At 44.6% G+C, this 5,903-nt stretch overlaps 1 non-coding gene across 1 annotated transcript; it reads right to left on the bottom strand.

The window, feature by feature from the left end:
- Positions 1-1,453: 1,453 nt before the first annotated feature.
- LOC140607651 (small nucleolar RNA SNORA33) lies at positions 1,454-1,583 on the bottom strand. Its single transcript, XR_012009610.1, has one exon. It is a non-coding gene; the product is annotated as a small nucleolar RNA SNORA33 (small nucleolar RNA).
- Positions 1,584-5,903: the final 4,320 nt, after the last annotated feature.

The raw sequence follows: 5,903 nt of genomic DNA, 5'->3' as shown, positions 1-5,903 counted from the left end.
AAGTATCATATTAAAACATCATGGTCGTTGAGTCCCCAGGTACATTTAGTCTATGCTGAATATTAGTGCCTTTGGTATATTTAGCACCTTGAGTGTCTTATGCATGTTTAGGATATCATAAATATTTAATACCTTTTATACATTTGGCATGCCATGACTACTTAGTATGCAGGTGCCTTGTGAATATTAGGTATCCCTTAGTCCTATCCACACATGCTCTACTTGCTATTTAACACATTCTATGACCTCTATATCTAACATTTTGCTTACTAGCTCGTCACCTATAATTAAAACATCTTAGGGGCGCCTGGGTGGCTCAGTTGGTTGAGTGTCTGCCTTCAGATCAGGTCATGATCCCGGGGTACCCAGGTCCTGGGATCAAGCCTGGTGTTGGGCTCCCTGCTCAGCAGAGAATATGCTTCTTCCTCTGCCCCTCCCCCTGCTCGTGCTTTCACCCGTGTGCTTTCTCTCCCCCAAATAAATGAAATCTTAAAAAAAAAAAAAAATCTTTAAATGTTTTACTTGTATTTTATAAACTACCAACTTTAAAAAAAAAAAAATCATTCTTGGGCGTGATCCTGGAGACCCGGGATCGAGTCCCACGTCGGGCTCCCTGCATGGAGCCTGCTTCTCCCTCTGCCTGTGTCTCTGCCTCTCTCTCTGTGTGTCACTATGAATAAATAACTAAAATCTTAAAAAAAAAAAATCATTCTTCAGGGCAACCCCAGTGGCACGGCGGTTTAGCGCTGCCTGCAGCCCAGGGTGTGACCCTGGAGACTTGGGATTGAGTCCCATGTCAGACACCCTGCATGGAGCCTGCTTCTCCCTCTGCCTGTGTCTCTGCCTCTCTCTGTGTGTCTCTCGTGAATAAATAAAAATTTTTTTAAAAAAATCTAAAAATTAGGGATCCCTGGGTGGCGCAGCGGTTTAGCGCCTGCCTTTGGCCCAGGGCGCCATCCTGGAGACTCGGGATCGGATCCCACATCGGGCTCCCGGTGCATGGAGCCTGCTTCTCCCTCTGCCTGTGTCTCTGCCTCTCTCTCTCTCTCTCTCTCTCTCTCTCTCTGTGACTATCATAAATAAAGTTTTAAAAAAATCTAAAAATCATTCTTCAGGTTTTTTTTAAGATTATTTATTTATTCATGAGAGACACAGAGAGAGAGGCAGAAACATACGCAGAGGGAGAAGCAGGCTCCTCACAGGGAGCCGGCGGTGGGACTCAATCCCTAGACCAGGATCATGCCCTGAGCAGACGGCAGACACTCAACCCTGAGCCACTCAGGTGTCCCAACAAACTACCAACTTATTTCTGTTTTATAAAAGGATTGAATATTTTCAATTTTTTTCCATTTTTTAAACATTTAGAAATTATACCAAGTTGTTAGCACTGGTTATGGTGAAGTTTTACAAAGTTTGCTCATGTCTTAGGGAAATGTTTCCCAACATTAAAATTTCTTATAGCCATTTTCAGGGACCTTAAGGACTTCAATGTCTTTAAGGTTTGTGGCATGGCATTACTATTGCCAGCGATTTTTAAATTTCCACAGAAACACATTCAGGTAAGCAGATTCATTGGCTGGCTTAGAGTTGAATATTTTCAAATCATATTCCCACCTTCCCTGTGCCCACAGTCCTGTAAACTCCTGGCCCACTCCCTGCTGTCCCAAATCTACGCCTCCTCCAGACTTCCCTACCTCTAGAATTACATCTTCAGACCTCAGAGTGAACTTTGCAAAAACCCTCCTTACCCTCCTCATATCCACTTCATTCTCAGTACCTCACCTCAAGACACACTTCCATCCCCATCCAAGCCACCGCCAGCCTTCCAAGGTGACTGCAGTTCGCTGCTGCTTCCGCTCTTGGCCTCTTCTATCCTCTTCCACACAGCATCCCAGAATGATTTTTCTCAGACATCAGTTGGATTATGTCACTCTCCTGCTTAAAACCCATCACTGGTTTCTCAGTGCACTGAGGATCCAGTCCAAAGTTCCTAATGTGGTGTATGTGGATCTGTGTTATATGGCCTGTGCCACACCCCCCAGCCTCCCCTCAGCACCCTCCTGCCTTTACAACACTCCTCCAAACAGTCTCTAGTTTCTTCCTGTGGGCCTTTGCATTTTCTATTTCTTTTACCTGGAATGCTCCTCTGACTTGGGACTCCATCTCCCTCACCACCCCCAGCCAATTCTACTCATTCTTCAAGCTTCCACCTAAATGTGACTTCCTCAGAGAGGCTTGTGCTGACTCCCCAGCCTACCAAGGACCTGTATTATTCTCTCATAGTACGCTCTCATTTTGTGTCCCTCATAGCACTTATTTGGCTGTAGATCTTTTTAAAATCTGCCAGCCTTCCATGCTAGCCTTGTTAGAGCAGGGATCTGTTTTGTTCATGGTGGCCCAGACAGCACTTAGCACAATGCCTAGCACATAGCAAACACTCACTAAATAGTAGTTGAATGAACGAATGAGTGTAACACATAGATTTCCTTAGCCTCATATTGCTGACTTTAGTTCCTTCATGTGGATTTTGTGGCCAGAGCTCTGGGTTTGAATTTTGATTCACCCATTTGTGAAGAGTGATCATAAGTGAGTTACTTAACTTCTTTGACTCTCAATATCCCTCATGTATAAAACGGGGAGAGAGATAAGCACTCACAAGTGGTGGTGAGGATCCAGGAAGGTTAGGTCTGGGAAAGCCCAAGGCAAAGTGCACGATCTGGCGCAGGCACTCAGTAAGCACTAGTTCTGCTCACTGCTTTCTCATCCTGTAGGTTTACTCTGTTTTCCACCTGGGACACACCTCCTTCTTCTCAACTGAATTAGGTCCCCTAAGGTCTCACTCATATGTCTTCAGGGAGCCTCCTTCAGCAGCTCAGCCCTTGGTGGGGTGCTCATTCCTCAAACTGTTCAGCTACTCATTTCCAGTCCTTGGAATGTAAAATGGTGACTTTCATTTGGTTTTGTCTTTAAACCTTTTATGTGTCCTGTCTGTTCAACTAGACTTCAAGCCTGCCCGTTGGCCGCAGTATTCTCATCTCGGGCTTCTTCTTTAAAAAAAAAAAAAAAAAAAAGATTGTATTTCTTTATTCATGAGAGATACAGAGAGAGGCAGAAACATAGGGATAGGGAGAAACAGACTCCCTGCTGGGAACCCTATGTGGGACTCGATCCCAGGACCCCAGGATCACAACCTGAGCCAAAGGCAGATGCGCAACCACTGAACCACCCAGGCGCCCCATCATCTTGTGCTTCTTGTCTCCTTCATAGTACCTGGCTCAGTGCCATATACAGGGATGCTCCATTCAACATTTGTGAGTGCCCTCAGGATACCAGGCACCGTGATGGCTCTCACATCCATTGTTGCCTAACTTCATCTTCCATGAGAGTGCCATCAGGGATTACTATGCCTGTTGTGAAAACAGAAGCTCAGAAGTTATAGAAAACTGCCCAGGGGCCCCCGATTAGCAAAGAGCAGTCTTTTACCTCCATGCATTTGATCACCTGGCACATCATAGATGATCAAAACATTCTTTTTTTAAAAAAAAAAAACATTCTTATTAGTGCTCTTTCCACTATACCATCTTGCCCGTCTCAGGAAATAACTGTTCAACAGTGAGGATGGTCATTATCATCATGATCTCAGTTCCTCCCTACCAAGAACTTGGCTGAAAATCCCCTGAAAATCCCCTGGCCTGAATCTCACCCCTAAGTTCTTCAGTGTCCCAGATCCCCAATTCCCACTCGGTTTCCTGGTCATGCCACATCTCTTTGCCAAATTCTCCTAGACTCTGACACAGCATGCCTCTCATCTCCCCACAAGCCTAGTCTCCATATCTTCCCCCATGACAGCTTCTCTTCCTCGTGCCCCCCGCTTCTCCCACCTTCTTCCATCCCCCATCCAGTCCAGTTTTTCTTCAGGTTGCGGGGAGTAAGAAATACACTCCCACCTGGGAATGCCCTCTGAACTAGAGTGCTAACGTCCAGGAAATGCCTAAGGTTCTTTGGAAGGAGAATTATTAGTACTCATTAGTTGGGTGGCTTGGGCAAGTCACATCCCCTTTCCATGCTTCAATTTCTTCACCTATAAAATGGTAAGACTCGCTCATATGTGTCAAGGTCCTACATAAGGTACATAAGCATTGTAGATCTTATAAGGAATCAATAATAGCAGATGCTTACTCAGCACTTCATGTGTGCCAGACACTATACCAAATGCTTTATTTGTTTGTATTTATTCCCTTAATCCTCACAACAACGTATGAAAATGTCATTATTAGCCCTATTTCATAGATGAAAAATGAAAGTCTCCAAATTAATTTACCCTAGATCATCCCAGCCCATGAGTGGTAAAACTAGGCTTCCAAGTCCAGCAGTTCTGGCTGCAGAATCTTTGTCTTAACCACTGCCCTATACTACCTCTTATTTCCTCATAAAATGAGAGGGGTAGTTAAAAATAATCCCCTAGATTTTATAGCTTTTTTCTGATTCTAAAGCACTGTTTACACTCTGTGCCCTATTGGATCCTCAAAACAACCCTAGAGGTAAATATTATTAGAGCAATTTATGGGGTAAGAGCTGAGACTTATTAAGAGGGTCATGAATCCAAGAGCACACAGCCAGGGAGGGCAGGGTCGGGACTCGAACCCAGGACTGTTCATTCCCAGCGCCCAGCTTGCTACACCTCTGATGCCACAGGGCACATCCTGTCCTGTCTGAATCTCCTCCAGCTCCAATATTGCATGCCATCCTTTCCACTTTCTTTGCTTATTTTTTTTCCACTTTCTTTGTTTAAAGAGACCCCAGTGCTCCCTCAAAGAATCCCCTGCTCTGTCACCCCCACACCCACATTGCGCTGAGAGTGCTCACAAGCAGCAGCAGGGGGTGCTGTAGACCAGCACACAGGGACAGGACTGCTCAGGGAGCCCCTGTTGGAGGAAACAACCATAAGCCTCCTTGACCAGTTCTCTCCTTTTTAATTTGCTTGTACTAAAAATGTTTTTGGTAAGTACTACTTGTACCTAACACAAAATTTTAAAGGTACAAATGAGTATACAATGTTCCCGCTCCGCAGTTAACCCAGTTCATCATCCTGGGGGGCAAACCCAAGTTTTCTAGTGTTTCTTTCTAGACATAGTCTATGCTTTTATAAGCAAATATGTATTTTTCTTCCTATACTCACGACAGCATACAAACATGCATATGTTGTTTTTTATTGTTCACACAAATCGTGCGTACTATACACGCAATTTTTCCTGTAGTTTTTTTGGACAATTGATCTTACAGATCAGTCCATGTCATAATTCATAATACCTGTGTTTAATTGAGGATAAGCCATAATCAATTTTACCAGCCCCGATTATTTTATTTTCTAGTCGTACCTTACAAGCAAAGCTGCAAATAAATACACTGTATATAGGTCACTTTGCACATGTGCATATCTGCTTGATAAATTCCCAGAAGTGAGATTGCTTGCCTGCAAATTACACACATTTGTAATGTTGATCCATACTACTAAATTGCCTTGCACTGAAGCTATCCACTTATGGCTGCATCAGCAGGGCATTGGAGGGGATGTTTCCTACACCCTCACTGACACAGAATCTTACCAAGCCTCCTGATCTTTGCCTATCCAATAGGTGAAAGGTGGTTTCTTGCTGCCATTTTAGTTGCATTTCTCCTAAAATGAGTGCCCCCTGACCTCTGGGGCTGATTCATGCAATCTGTAAAATAATTAGCAGAGGCCTCCTCTGTGCCAGGCACCACCTTGGGGCATCCTCCCCAGCTGTCCCTGGTCTGACTTTCCCTCTCTCTTCCTGCCTGCCCTTTGCTGGCCTGCCTTATGACATCTCCCAAAAAGCCATTTTCCTTGCTTGGCCATCCTCATCAGGTCAAGCAGGGGCGAC

The sequence above is a fragment of the Canis lupus genome, chromosome 16, assembly GCF_048164855.1.
Source record: "Canis lupus baileyi chromosome 16, mCanLup2.hap1, whole genome shotgun sequence".
Lineage (NCBI taxonomy): Eukaryota > Metazoa > Chordata > Mammalia > Carnivora > Canidae > Canis > Canis lupus.
Note: the sequence above shows the minus strand (reverse complement) of the source record. Positions and strands in the feature narration are given on the sequence as shown.